Genomic DNA, 15,809 nt, shown 5'->3' with positions numbered 1-15,809 from the left:
AATAAATAAATGGATGTAAAAGAAAGAGCAAGAAGATTTAAGGAACATCAAGAGTTGGTTTCAAAAGTTGTAAAACAACAGGAAGACATAAAGAAGAAACGCATGAACAGAAACTAACGGGCGAAGAAGCATTTGAAAGAAAACAAGATAAATTTTTTAAACCACTTTTAAAAACTTCCCAAGAAAAAATGAAAGATGTTTCCACAGTTCCCACAGTAGAATATACTCCCAGAAAGCTCCAAATGTTGAAAGATTTCAGTCAAATGACGGAGGAAGAATTAGAGCATATTGGAGAATTAGAACATGATGAAGGTTTATTTCAACAACTGGAAGAGATTAATCAACCCCTGATTATATTGTGAATGCTGTTCAAAACAATGAATATTCAGCGGATTCAAAAACCAAAGCAGGACTCATTCCAACAGAACAACCAGCAATATTTCATCTTGTTCAAGAAAAGGTATTGATATTTAATGATGAATTAAGGTTCTTAAGTTCTGCTCAACCCCCTGTTAAACTAACTCCGAGATTAATGTTTCTTCTCACAAAGATGGAAGACAAGGTTCAACTGTGAAGGATGAATCAAAGTATATTGATAAACCATTGGATATGGAAAATAATGATGATAGAGTATATATTGATTTGCTGAACACTCTAAATTATAAGGTTATTCTTTCTGGTAAAAGTAGGAAGAATGAGAAGGAGAAACACATTATTCAGGCTTTAAGTATCCTTGGTTCAGGTGTTAGTTTTTCTTCCAAATGACCCATCGCAATTAGTTAATAGACTGTTATTGTTGTTAGGCAGTCAGAAGGCTGGAAATAACAATTGTTTTAATGAAGCATCAGCCATTTTAGACCAGTTGATGAACATGAAAATAATTAATAAATATCAATATAAAGACATTTTATCTCATATTAAATAAGATGAGAAGCACAATCCTTAGTTTCAATTTCACAACAAGCGACCACACATCTTCATTCCCATACCCACTACAACTTGACACAACAAAAGAATATGAGGCATCTTTATTGTCCATGGAAACTTATAATACCTTATTTAATATAACTGATAAAAATGACAAGTTTAGTTATAATCCCGGAAGTGGATACAAAGCGATAACAGTCTCACCCGGAGCATATGAGATTTCTCAAATATCTTCCGAAATTGCTCGTCTTATGAAAGAACAGGGTGATGAACCAAAAAATATTGTTATAAACATTCAAAAACATACTTCAAAATCAACGATTAAAGTTAAAAATAACTACAAGGTTGATTTCACAATTGATAATTCATTTAGAGAGTTATTGGGTTTCTCCTCAAAAAAGATTGAAACTAATGGGACGTTTTACAGTGATAATGTCATTCAAATATCCTCAGGAATAAATTCGGTGTTAATTCACTGTGATTTGATTGATGGTGCTTATAATGATGGAAAAAAAACAAATACAATATTTTCATTCAGTGCATACTCAACCCCAATTGGTTATAAATTTAATATGGAACCTAAAAATTTGGTTTATCTACCTGTGTCAGGAAAAACCATACACAGAGTAAATTTTAGGATAACCGACCAAGATAATCGTGTGATTTCTTTTAATGGAGAAGTTATATCCATCAGAATTCACCTACGTGAAGTTTTCCAATAAATAAATACGATGGTTATTGTGAGGAAACACGAGTTGGGAAAATATAAAATAATTACAGGGGATGGGATGTTCCTTTCCCCATACTACAAGGGTGAAGGTATGTATCTTGGTAGAGGATACTATAAACCTAAGAGACAAAGGGGTGTTGGACATCAATTTAGAGGAGATGGGATAATTGATACTCTCATGGGTATTGGTTCAACTATTCTTAAACATAAAGATCTAATTGGTTCAACTGCTTCTGCTGTGGGAAATGTAGCAGGTGCTGTAAAGAGTATAAAAGATGCTCAGAAGGAATCTCATAAATTACAAGCAATAAAAAGAAATTAAGAAAGGCAAAACTCAGTTGTCCCCCCAAGAACGACAGAAAATAATTCAAATACTTGGATCAGGGTTTCAAAAGTTTTAACATCTTTTTTCCTAAATAAATACAAGTATGGAAGCAATTGATAGTATCTATGATTTGGATGATACTATTATTATCTCAAACTCCACTAAAAAAGAAGATTACTTCAAGGTAAATGCAATAACTGGAACAGACTGGAATACGAATGGTACAAAAAGTTTTGAAATAAATAATCAACAAACCTATTTGAATCTCTCCGAAAGTTTCTTGTTGTGTAAATTTAAATTCACTAAAGCTGGGAATAACACAAACGCTACACTTGTAAATGATTTCTTCTGGAAAATGTTTGATAGTGTGCGTTTGTATATTAGAACACAAGAAGTTGAAGCGGTTGATTATGTCTCTGCTGTATCTGAAATGATAAAATTTACACTCTATACATTCAGTGATAGAATGGGAAAGGGGTCTGTCGAAGGTTTTATTCCTGATATGTCAACGGGAACAAACACAGACCCTGGATATATTCAAAGGAAAGGAGCGTATAATGATGATACAAAAGCAGAAAATAGTTTTACTGTGGCGGTTCCTCTTAAAGGTATATTTGGATTTTGTGATCATGATAAAGTTCTGTATGGTCTTAAAATTAGATTTCAACTACAAAGGAATGATAATGAAAATAGATTGCTTTTTGGTGTTGGTAATGCTTTTGGTGATCAGAATAAATTTGTAATTGAGGAGATGAGTTGGTATATCAGTGAATATACTCCTAATCTTAAAACAGAAGAGATGTTGAATCGAAGACTTAACTCAAAGAAACCACTCAGTGTATCATACCTCAAAAGAAGATGTCAACACGTTAAACTCAATCAAACTACTTACACGTGGAATTTGGGTGTTCTGGAAGGAAAGCCACGATATCTGTGGATCATTTTTAAAAGCCAGATGGTGATACTGCGACTGATAAGAATAATGCATTGAGTGATAATGCTAAGGTGAAACAACTTCGCGTTTCTCTAGATGGAACATTTTATCCACGAGATAGATTGGAAATTAATTGGGAAAAAAATGATTTTGCTGAAGCATACAAGTCTTACCAAAAGGTGTGTGAAAGTAATGGAAATAAAGAACCTATTTTGGATATGACAGCATTTAAAAGTTTGTATACAATCTATGCGTTTGACCTGAGCGCGCAAAAGGAAACTATAAAGTCTAATCGAGTGGATACTTCCCTATACATTGAAAGAGGAGAGAGTGAAGAAGTTGATACATATTGTTTGCTTTTGGAAGAAACAGAATTGCAGATTAATACAGATAATGGTGTGATGATTAGTCTCACATAATTTTTTGTTAAATAAATGAGTGGCAAAGTACCAACTGGGGTATATGTTAATCAAATCAATCTTCATAAACTATCATCTTGTGTTCAAAATCAAAAGCCTTGTACGATTAACGTTAATACAATTCAGAGAAAAGGAGCAGTAAGAATTGATGTTTTGCTCACAAGAGAACAGGTTAAAATCTTGAATGACACTGGCTCACTTAAAATTAAAATGACAAAACCAATGTTGAAAAAATATTCAATAAGAGAGACGAGTGGAGGATTTCTCCCATTTCTAATTCCTTTATTTGCTGGTTTAAGTGCGGTTGGAGCATTGACGGGTGGTATTTCAACAGCGGTGAAAACTGCCAACGAAAGGAAGGCTCAACTCCAGGCTCAAAAAGAATTGGAAAGACATAACAAAGAGTTGGAGAAACAAATTAGTGGAAGTGGCGTAATTGTAGATTTTGCTGAAAAACTTGAAGGTCTGCCTGATAAAGCGAGATTGTTAGTTGGAGATATGCTTTCTTCTATTGCACAAGCAGGTGTAAAATTAACGAAAAGAGGTAATGGATTATATCTTTCTAATAAATAAATGAGCATTGATGAGTGGTTGAAAGAATTTGGAAAGAATACAACATCAAATTTACAACTTGCCAAATATTGTAAGAAATTAAAAATTCAAAATGTGGTTATTTGTATGAGAGATGAATTAACAAATGTGCCGAAACATACAAAGAATATTATTATGAACTTAGAAGATAATAATGGGAACGGTTCTCATTGGGTTTGTATTTTTAATAATCAAGACAAATATTATTTTGATAGTTTTGGTCTTCCACCACCTGTTGAAGTCATAAAATTCTTACAGAATGGTGTTTATCAAACATTTCAAGTCCAAGAATTAAATTCCAAGTGTTGTGGTCAATTATGTCTATATGTGTTATTTCAACTCAACAAAAATAAAAAAATTTATGATATTATTTTTAATCTAATATAAATGACTTATGTTGGTAAAGATGGTTCTATCTTTGGTGTATCTCAAGAACTGGATATTGATTTATCAAATTATTATACAAAGGCACAGGCTGAACGACATAAATATAATATAAACAAAAATATTAACATGAAAAATGCTTATAAATTAAAAAATTATCCAAGCCCAACTGACGCGAATGACTTGGTGAGATTAAGCGATTTATCACAATATATATACTTAAATAAAACGGCTGTGTATTCCAAAGATACAGAAGTGTTGATATTATCATCAGGTCATACAGAATTCACAGTTCGAATTAAAATAAATTTTTATAAAGAAGGGCGTATCGTTTGTATGAGAATAGAACAATGGGGGTATGATATGAATGATTTAGGGTATAATTGGTCATTTAAAATTAACCTCGAAGACCTGGAACAATTAAATCAGTCTCGTAAGGAAGAATATTATCCACTTGGTATCGAGAATGAGTTTTGTGGGTCCACGATTAGTAAACAACAAATAAAAAGAATTTAATAAGGGTAAATATAATAATGGTTTTGCCCTTGTTTATCTCATGAAAACAGAAAAAACAGGATTATATATAATAAGTAAGGAAATACAAAATGATTTAACTATGGGAAGATGGGGAGGTGTTTCGTGCCATAATATTATTCTAACATATATTTCTAATACATAAATGACAGCAAGAAGGCTTCAAGAAAATTATCATTTCTGTGTCCAAGCATACCTTCAAGAAAAGGGTATTCGGTATTTTAATAAATATGTTCTACAACATAAGAATGAGGTATTTTCAATAAAAGATTGGCATTATGCTGATGTTGATAAACCGACAACTTTAGATTTAATTAGAATGTTAAATAATGAAAAAATTATAAAGTTAAGAAAAGGTAAGGCTCTTTTAGAAATTCAAAAGAAATTTTATTGGTTTCCTGTTGTAAAAAAATTATTTTCGATGCAGGAATAACAAGAAATCCTGATGAATATATGTATAATATTCTATGGGGTGTAAACGATTCAAGGATAGTAAGGGATGAGGAAGGAGTTGAAGAAGAGAGGGAAGAGGAGGAAAAGGAGAATGAGGAGAGGGAGAAGAAAGAGAAGGAGGAAAAGGAGAAGAAAGAGAAGGAGGAAAAAGAGAAGAGAGAGAAGGAGGAGAGGGAGAAGAAAGAGAAGGAGGAAAAACAGAAGAGAGAGAGGGAGGAGAGGGAGGAAAGAGCGAGACAAAATAAATATCAAAATATGGAAACCAGTGAGATTCAAAAAAGATTGGCGGTATTACAGAAAATAACTCAACCCACCGAGGAGGAAACCAAAGAATTGACAAGTCTATTTGCAATATTTTCTTCAAGACTATTGACATCGTCAAGCCATTCATTTTAATTCAAGTTTTTTCTTAAATAAATGGAGGAGAGAGTGAAGGCATTTCTTAGGATTCTTTATGTTTTAAAAATTAAGATTCAAATGTGCATGTTGGAAACTAAAAGGGGTTTTGGAGACTGGAGGAATTGTTCTCATAAATAAATGAGTTATTGTCTCAAATGTAAAAAGAAAAGTAATACTAAAAATATTTCATATATTAAAAGTAAAAATAACAGGGTTATACAAAAAGGTATATGTTCGGTGTGTGGTTCAAAAAAAATCAATTTATCTCCAAACACAAACTCGGAGGAGATATACAAAAGTTTTTATCAGGAAGTAAATTTACAACTACTGGAATACCAGGGAATTACATCTTCCAGGGTATTCTTTCTGTGGTCCAGGCACAAACTTGGATAAAAGATTAGATGAGGCAGACAATCCTAAATCCTGGAGTAAACCAATCAATAGAGTTGATGAAGTGTGCATGAGACACGATATTGATTATGGGAATACCACAACGTTGGAAGAAAAGCATGAAGCCGATAGAGAAATGTTGTATAATTTGTCTCTGATACAAAATCCAACCTTGAGAGAAAAAGTTGATAGGTTCATCGTGAAGAAGATGATTAGTGCTAAATTGAAACTTGGACTTGGAAATTCAAAAAACTTGTAAGCTCTAATGATGTCATTAAGACTGAAGAGCAATTAGCTGATGAATTACATAAACCAATATTCACAAAGTTTCAGAGAAGGAAAGTTTATTCCAAGGAAGTAGATTATATCTGGTCTGCTGATTTGATTGAACTCAATAATGATAAAGGGTACAAGTATGCTTTTACCGTTATTGATTTGAGGAGTAGATATGTGTGGTTTATCCCTTTAAAAAACAAAACAGGTTATACTCTTATATTAGCCTTTCAACACATATTAAATATAAGTAAGAGAAAACCGAAAAAAATTGTGGACTGATGAGTGTAGAGCGTTTTATAACAAGACATTCATGAATTTTCTAAAAAATAACAGTATTACATTATACAGTACCTTTAATGAAGGGAAGGCCATTGTTGTTGAACGTTTTAATCATACCTTAAAAGAGAGACTATATAAAAAATTCACACAACTCGGTTCACAACAATGGTCATCTTATATTCAGGATATTGTGGATAAGTATAATGACACGATTCACACGTCAACGAATATGAAACCATCAGAAACATTTACAAAATTAAAATATGAAAAGAGATTAATGTCAGAAAACCTAAGTTCAAAGTTGGTGATATCGTAAGAATATAGAGGTGGAAATCTCATTTTGAAAAGGGTTTTACTGAACGATGGACGAAAGAACTTTTTAAAATTGTTGATGTAATAGATACGGTTCCTTGGACTTATAAGATATGATTTGGAAGGGGAAGAGATTTTAGGTTCATTTTATTCACAGGAATTACAAAAGACAAAGATAAATTGAAATTTTTTGACTCCGCCCCTTTTGGACTCCACCCACACAAGCCCCACCCACACACACCCCACACGAACCCACCACACACAAACCCCCCCCAAGCTCCAATAAATTGGAATTTTTTGACTCTGCCCCTTTTTGACTCCACCCACACAAGCCCCACCCACATAAACCCCACACAAACCCCACCACACACAAACCCCACACAAGCTCCACACAAGCTCCACACAAGCTCCACACAAGCTCCACACAAGCTCCACACACACAAGCTCCACCCATATTCACATAATTAGTGATTAGTTAATTAGTTCCCCCACACACAACATGTTTATTTAATTAAAAAATTATCCACCCATCCACACAAGCTCCACTCATCCACCCATCCACCCATCTCTCCACCCATCCATTGATCCACACAAACCTCATCCACATTCGCCCCTGCCCACATAAACCCTGCCCACATCAACCCCTCCCACATAAGTCCTGTCTACACAAGCTCCACACAAAAACTCCACACACATAAACCCTGTCCACATAAACCCCTCCCACACAAGCTCCACCCACATAAACCCCTCCCACACAAGCCCCACCCACATAAACCCCGCCCACACACACCCCGCCCACACAAGCTCCACCGAAACCCCGCCCACATAAACCCCTCCCACACAAGCCCCACCCCACAAGCCCCACCCACACCCCGCCCACACAAGCCCCACCAAAGCCCCGCCCACACAAGCCCCTCCCACACAAGCCCCACCCCCCTCATCCCCCCTGTGCGCCCCCCCCCCCACCTTTGACCCACCACCTCCCTCATCCCACCCCCCACCCTTCCCCACACACACACATGGGGAGGGGAGGGATGGGATGAGGGGGTGATGGGTCATTGGGGGGGGGGGCGCACCTACCCTCCCTTCATGTTTTGATCCTCTTCTTGTAATTCAGAATCAAGTAATTGTATACAAAACAAATATAATTTATTAATATTGAAAATATTAAATATTCATTTGCGAGAATGTATAATCTTTCCCAGCAATCTTCTCCAGATGTCTTGTGATTTCGAAACTCAGACACCATATTCTGTTTTGAAACAAAAAGTGGATAATAATTACATGGTAATATGAGTAAGCCTCGTTGACCACTGAATTAACACACCAGGAGGCCGACTCAGCCTGTCATCCTTTCAAGGTCAATAAAATTAATTCCAGTGTACTGACAAAACCGCGTTCAAACTAATAATGCAACCAACATTAGACGACATTCTAAAGAGAGAGTGATATTAATAATAATTCAGAAATATTTACCTCCAGAAAATCATGTGTTGTACAAGATTGCTTCAACAGCTGATGTTGTGCGATAGTGCTGAAAAAAAAAAAAAAAAAAAGTCAAGGGTATAGATGAAGAGACAGACAGACAGGGAAAGCAACACACACACACGCACACGCGCACACACACACACACACACACACACACGCACACACACACACACACACACACACACACACACACACATAGACACACATAGACACACGTGTCTCACCATTGGTTTAATTCATTCGAGATCAGAGACCGGTCATTATAAATCATTGATCTCTTCAATAAGAGCAGAGAGAGGTAGGTAGGAAGACAGACACACACACACGTGTCTCACCATTGGTTTAATTCCTTCGAGATGATAGGACGTGATAAGACTTCGTGCCACTCATTGAAAATGTCTTTCAATTCTCTTCTAAAATCATTGATCTCTTCAATAAGAGTATTAATTTCATGAACCACGTCGTGATACGTAAACTCAATTTCTTCCAATGCCCTGTCAGGGAAAAAAATATATATATATATCAGAATTATCATGATTTAATTAATAATCATTTGCTTCATCGTTCAAAGAGAAAACCAAACAAACTTACCAACTCTGTAGTAAGCTTTTGCCTTCATCGGAAGAGAGATCATCCATGTCTCAGTTGTAAAAATGAAAATCCTGTCTGGCAGAAACTTTGTCTGGTGAATCACTTATAAGGCTTACAATGAGAAAATCTCCGAAACATTGGGTGCGGCCACAGGAAATGACAGCTTGGAAAATAACTGGGCGATTGTATGAATCATTTACAAAACATACTTAAAATGGTTTCGATTCAAATGTTTTCAGTTCGTGTTCTGAGATAAAATATAAACACGAGACCTTGTCTCACAGAATAGTTCCTATTTTTTCACAGCATGACTGTCTAAAACCACACAGCACGACCGTGTCAAAAAACACTTCCTCATTTTCACGGCATGAACTGAAAACATTTGAAACAAAACTTTTTTTATGGCGTGGTTTATACACAAAAATGATTTGCAACTCGGACGGTGGTCAGATGAGATCATTAAGAGAAGTTTATCATTTCGTAATGGCACAAAGGGGTATCTTAAAAAATATAAAGATTCAAATGTTTTGTTTGTCAATATTTTAGATGGGGATTATTGTGCAAAGAAAATTAAACTATTGAAGGAATTTGAGAATGAACAAATCTTTATAGGTTCAATGAGTGAGCTGTTCAACCCCCAGGTTAAAGGGGAGACAAATAAATATACCTTGGGATAGCCTGGTTATATATATACAAAGCCTGGTGTTGGCTTAGTGGTTAGGGTGGCGGCTTGGGATCCCAGTGTCCCGAGTTCGAATCCCGCTCAGCTGCTGAATTAACACCAGGGGGTTGACTCAGCCTGTCATCCTTCCGAGGTCGGCGAAATGAGTACCAGTATACTGGTCCCGGTGTATGCCCCGGTTAGAATAGGTGTACCATATCCCTGTGTTGTAAGAGGCGTCCAGGAAGGGCATCCGACCATAAAACATTGCCTCACAAAAAGCCAAACCCCTGCACAGCAGGGAAAAACGGATAAAAAGGGGGTTTATTTTTAGGGGAAAAAAAAAGGGAATCGCTGAAAATCCCCCATTCATTTACATGGGGAAAAGTGAGCCAGAATCAGTATTCTTACCCTACTGGCCACCATTTTGATGATGTGCGAAGCCAAATACATCTTTGGAGCTGTCACATTCACAATCGCCTTACCCTCCCTGTAAGTTTTCCCTTTAGTGTAAAACGACCAAAGTGACTGTTAAAGGGATCATCACATAGCGAAAGGTTGGAGCCGATGAGCATCATGGGCCTTGTGAAGGCCACATTACATAGAGGCCTCAGGTTTCAGTCCTTTGGCTTCAGGCCTTTGGTGTCAACCCATAGGTCAGTGCAATTGGAATAAATCCGAGATATATAACCACAATGTATTACATATGCACATATCGGGAGATATATTGGCATATAGCAAACAAGGCACTTGATATAGGGACATATTTAGGCATTGGGTATGCTTTTGCTTCAAGCACGGGTTATTTTTTTTATTTTCGGTAGTGATCGAGGCAGCGGTCTGTTGGCTAAACACCGCCCAAATAACGTTGCATTCTCTTGAGCAAGGGCTTTTATCACGGAGTTTACTCGGACCCTTGCTATTATTTCTGACTAGTTTCTCTTCAATGACTCGACCAGGGATGATTAAACCCATGTCATTATAAACGTCTTTATCTAAGGAGTTACAGGAATCTCATGAAATTGTGAAAGAAAACATCCGTCATTATTTACTTTCAACGATATGTGTATACAGTGTGCATCAGGAAGAAAATAATTGGTTTAGGGTCATTTATTGGCAAAAATAGGCTGCTCTTGGTCACTTGAGAGTTGCAGTTCCATGGGGTGTCTACATATCTCGCAGGATTGTGAGTTGGACAGGTGAACGTGGCGGGTCATAACATGTCGGAGCCATGTTGTTGCTGTTTTGATGTTGGTTTCTTTGAAGTCTGTGATAGCATGATAAGGGAGGGGAAAGAGCTAAATACTCCACTGTTTTGATGAGGTAATGAAGAATTACAAGATGTAATGATCGATGTGGGGACGCCCTTTTATTTTTGTGAGTCTGAGAAGGATGATGCAGAGGACAAAGAGTCGTGTTTGGGAGGAGGGGGGAGAGAGAGCAAAGATGGGAGAGTTGGGAGGGGGAGGTTGAAGCTATTGGGGGGTGGGGGAGGTTGAAGACTTTCAGTGGGGAAGGGGGCTTGAGGAGTTGTGGGGGGAGGTCAAAGAGTTGTGATGTGGGATGAGGAGGGGGTTTGAAGGCTTGGAGTGGGGAGGGCTGGGATTGAAGCCTTAGAGAGGAGAGGGGAGGTTGTGGACTTGGGATTTGGGAGGGGGGTTTGATTATTTGTGGTTTGGGAGGGGGGGCTTGATGATTGGGGGTTTGTGAGGGAAGGGAAGTTGAGGACTTTAAGTCACATTTTACATTGTGCAGATGTTTCACAGGTCCCTGCTGTTGCTTTTTTTTTTTTTTTTGGATACAATGTCGATGCTCGTATGAGAGCGAACACACAGAACGTACAACAAGGGGAGCGGGAGACAAGAGGGCCGGGAGAGGGAAGGACAAAACAGTGGGGAACAGAGACATAAGGAGATCTGTGGAAGGGAGAGGGATGAGGCGGGGTACACAGGGTAAACAAGATGGACCATTCAGGGACTTTCAGGTCCTTACGAGCTTTCAGGTCCTTTCAGGTCCTAAAGGGCAGAGGAGCTCCTTGTGAGCCAACGGCCATCCATATCTAGTGCCCAACTGTGTCTGTGGACGTCCTCCTGCAGTTGGGTTACTTTTTTATTCGGAGGTTCGTGGCAGGATTTGCACTCCAGCCACCGTAAAACCCTTCATTCCGCAAAACACAAAAATGCAAAAAAATCTGAAAACCCACTCCGTGGGAGTACTTCCTGTGCAGCTTCCCTTCGCAGGGCAGCTCACCAGATGACGGGATTGTGGCAAAGCCTTCGGGACCCCCAATCTTTGATGATAGGAGGGAAACCACGGGGTAACATCCCGGGGTCAGATTGCGGGAGAGTGTGTCGGAGTGGTGCTGAGGTGTCGTCCACCAGACGGCGGCCTCCTTGGGTTAACCTGAGGCGGTCCCTTCGGGTGGGTGCCTGGAATGTCCTATCCCTAAGAGAGGATGATCACCTGTCTCTGTTATCATCTCAGCTCAAGCGTTTGGACATCAGGTTTGCAGCTCTCTCTGAGGTTCGGAGACGGGATTGCGGCGAGATAATGGTGGGTGGTTACACCTACTATTGGTCTGGTCGCTCGGATGGTTACCATACCCAAGGAGTTGCTGTAGCCGTGTCCAACAAGCTGACCCCAATGATAATTGAGATAACACCGGTCAACGAGCGTATTATGAGATTAAGGATTCGTCACTCCTTGGGTGTCATTTCCCTGGTCTCTGTTTATGCTCCGACTGAGGCAAGTGATCTCACCGTGAAGGATGCATTCTATGCCACGCTCGAGTCTGTGGTTGATCAGTGCCCCAGAAGAGATACACTTCTAGTCTTTGGGGATTTCAATGCATCGACTGGAACTGATAGGGATGGTTATGAGGTGTGTGTTGGTCCCCATGGGTCAGGAACTATGAACCAGAATAGCACTAAGTTCCTTGACTTTGCAAGAAGTCATGGACTTAGGGTGGCTGGTTCATGGTTTCAGCGCCCACAAGCTCATCGCTGGACTGGCGGTGCCCACAAGCTCATCATTCCAACGCTGGCGGTGTGGCAAAGGAGATTGACCATGTCCTAATTGACGGTCGTTGGAGGATGATCCAGAACTGCAGGGTCTACCGGAGTGCTCAGTTCCTCAATACTGACCACAGGCTTGTTGTAGCAACTCTAAAGCTGCACCTTAAATCCTGGAGAATGGTACCATCCCAGCCTAGGCTGGATGTTGGCAAGCTCAGGGATGAGAGAGTCGTTGAGGAGTTTGCGAACAGACTGAGTGGACACTTGGGGGGTCTGGGTGCTTTGGGGGGCCCTGAAGAGTTGTGGAGTGCCTTCAAGACCACCGTCCTTGATGTTGCCGGTGGATGTCTTGGAACTCACTGCAGGGCAAAGAAGAATTTTGTCTCTGAAGGGACACTGGATACCATTGACCAGAGTCGCAGGGCCAGGTTGAATGGCAGAGCTGAGCTGTTCAGGGAGCTGAGGCTTAAAACTGTACGTGCACTGAGGGTGGACAAGGAGGCCTATGTGCGAGGAATCTGTGAGGGGGTAGAGCATCACCTGTCGACAGGTGATTCTCGTCCCGCTTACAGGGGAATTCGCGCATTGCGTTCATCCAAGCCCATCCCTCGGAGCACTGCAGTTCGAGCAGAGAGTGGTAGGCTCTTGACAGAGGAGTCTGAAGTGAAGGCCCGCTGGGCCGGTTACTTTGAGCGGTTGTACCAGGCTGATCCCCCAGCTGTCGAGTTGGACGTCAAGGGTGTTACAATCCCTGTTGCTGACCCTCAAATCAACTGTGGTCCACCTTCGCTTGTGGAAACACGGGCTGCGGTGAACCAGTTGAAACGGGGCAAAGCTCCAGGGATCTGTGGCATCCATGCTGAACCTCTCAAGGCTAGTGGAAATGCTGCACTCGTGTCGTTGCATGCCGTTTTGTGCTCTGCCTGGAACACAGGCATCATCCCAACTGATTGGAAGAGGGGCCTTGTTGGTCCTCTCTGGAAAGGGAAGGGTGATCGCCAAGACTGCAACAACTACCGAGGGGTGACGCTGCTCTCAGTGCCGGGCAAGGTCTTTGCTCAGATAATTCTTGATAGGGTTCGCCACCATCTGCTTGAGCACCAGCGTCCAGAGCAGTCAGGCTTTACACCAAAGAGGTCAATGATTGACCGTATCCTTGCTCTTCGTGTCCTCACTGAACGCAGACGAGAGTTTCGGCAGGGGCTGCTTGCAGCTTATGTTGATCTCTGTAAAGCCTTCGATTCAGTGAATCGGGATGTCCTCTGGAGGATTCTTGGTCTTCGTGGGGTGCCACCAAAACTGATCGATCTGATGTCTGAACTCTACTCTGGTACTGAGAGTGCTGTGAAGTGTGGTGATACCATCTCTGTCTTATTTCCAGTTGTTACTGGAGTTCGTCAGGGGTGTGTACTGGCCCCCACACTTTTCAGCACTTGTATGGACTGGATTTTAGGGAGGATGTCGGAGAGATCAAGCTGCGGTGCATCGTTTGGGAATGTCAAGATCTCGGACCTTGATTTTGCAGATGATGCAGTCATCTTTGCGGAGACTTTAGATATCCTTTTGGGGGCGCTCGAGGTGCTGAATGAGGAGTTGGTGCTGCTGGGATTACGGGTTTCTTGGGTCACAACTAAGATCCAGGCTTTTGGTGACATCTTGGATGCTGCTGTCCTGTCTGTGTCTGTTTGTGGTGAGGATGTTGAGGTCGTGGTGAGATTCACTTACCTTGGCAGTGATATTCATGTCTCTGCTGGCTGTGAGTCAGAGGTCAATAGACGTCTGGGTCGGGCCTGGGGAGTCATGGATTCACTGGATCATGGGGTGTGGCGCTGCCGGTACCTGTGCGGGAGGACAAAAGTCCGAGTCTTCAGGTCCTTAGTACTTCCAGTCTTGCTCTATGGATGCGAGACTTGGACTCTGACCAAGGATCTGAGACGGAGACTTAATTCCTTTGGTACCAGGTCTCTTCGGAGAATCCTTGGCTATCGCTGGTCGGATTTTGTGTCCAACGAGCGGTTGCTGAGAGAGACTCGGATTAGATTTGTTACCTGCATAGTCCGTGAGCGTCAGTTGCGGCTTTATGGACATGTGGCTCATTTTCCTGACGCTGATCCTGCTCACCAGATTCTCTCAGCGAGGGAGTCTCATGAGTGGAGGAGGCCAGTGGGCCGACCACATGCCCCGTGGTTGCAGCAGGTTGACCATCATCTCAAGGAGATGGGGATGGGCCTGGCATCTGCCTGGGGGATGGCCAGACGGAGGCCCCTGGAGTACCGGCGGAAAGTGGACGCAGCGACGTGCTGTTCTGGCACATGCTCCCATACCTGACCTGACCTGAGGTCCTTACACGACAGGGACTTTCAGGAAGGAAAGCGGGGAATTTGAAGGAGGTGGGTTTGGGGCGGATTAGTGGGGGTAGAAAAGATCATGGTTTTGGATGGGGGAAGATAAGAGAGTATGGTGAACAGCTGTTTTGAAGACCTTGAGGGAAGATTGCGATTCAAGAGTGTGTGGGAGTTTGTTCCAAAGGTGGGGAAAAAGAGGAATGAAAGAATGAAGGTGAGCAGTGATTGGTGATTTTGGTAGTTTTACCAGAAGGGGGTTTCTGGTGCACCTTGAGCGCCCTGTGTAAATATGGAGGGGGTACATATCGCAGACATCGCAATGTGAGTGAGGCGGGAGAGGAGACGGTATGAGACAGAAATACCACCGACCTGCCTTCGGTGAGCGAGTGAGAGACCCAAAGACTCGGCCTCATCGTGGGAGATACCAATGATCCGAAATGCCTTGGTTTCTACAGCGTGAAGCTGAGAAAGGTGAGAGGTGGGACCACCAGCCCCAGATGCGACTCCATCAGGCTGCGGACAAAAGCTTTGTATGTGTACAGGAGCTCAGGTGCGCCAAGGAAGGACTTTGCACGACGGAGGATACCCCGTCGGCGACTGGCTTTGAAGGCCAGGTTGGAAATGCTGCTTTCCCAGGAAATATCATGGCAGATAGTGAGGCCCAAAAGCTTGAATGAAAGGACATCTTCAAGAGGATTGTTGAGAAAGTACATGGGGCTTTTTTCCAGACAGTCTTTTCCCATAGACGGAGTGAGAG

The 15,809-nt window shown here is 41.1% G+C and overlaps 1 protein-coding gene and 1 long non-coding RNA gene across 6 annotated transcripts in view; one reads left to right on the top strand and one right to left on the bottom strand.

Moving 5' to 3' along the window:
- LOC147014133 (gamma-aminobutyric acid receptor subunit gamma-2-like) overlaps positions 1-15,809 on the top strand; it is a 221,408-nt gene that overhangs the window by 190,635 nt on the left and 14,964 nt on the right. The gene's annotated exons all lie outside the window — the stretch shown is intronic.
- LOC147014134 (uncharacterized) lies at positions 7,922-10,091 on the bottom strand. The gene is made up of 3 exons (XR_015050657.1): positions 8,777-10,091; positions 8,430-8,487; positions 7,922-8,205 (listed from the first exon to the last, which is right to left on the bottom strand). It is a non-coding gene; the product is annotated as an uncharacterized LOC147014134 (long non-coding RNA).

Source organism: Eptatretus burgeri, chromosome 13 (genome assembly GCF_056783735.1).
Source record: "Eptatretus burgeri isolate ZD-2024b chromosome 13, Ebu_testis_v1, whole genome shotgun sequence".
In the NCBI taxonomy this organism is placed as follows: Eukaryota; Metazoa; Chordata; class Myxini; order Myxiniformes; family Myxinidae; genus Eptatretus; species Eptatretus burgeri.
Note: the sequence above shows the minus strand (reverse complement) of the source record. Positions and strands in the feature narration are given on the sequence as shown.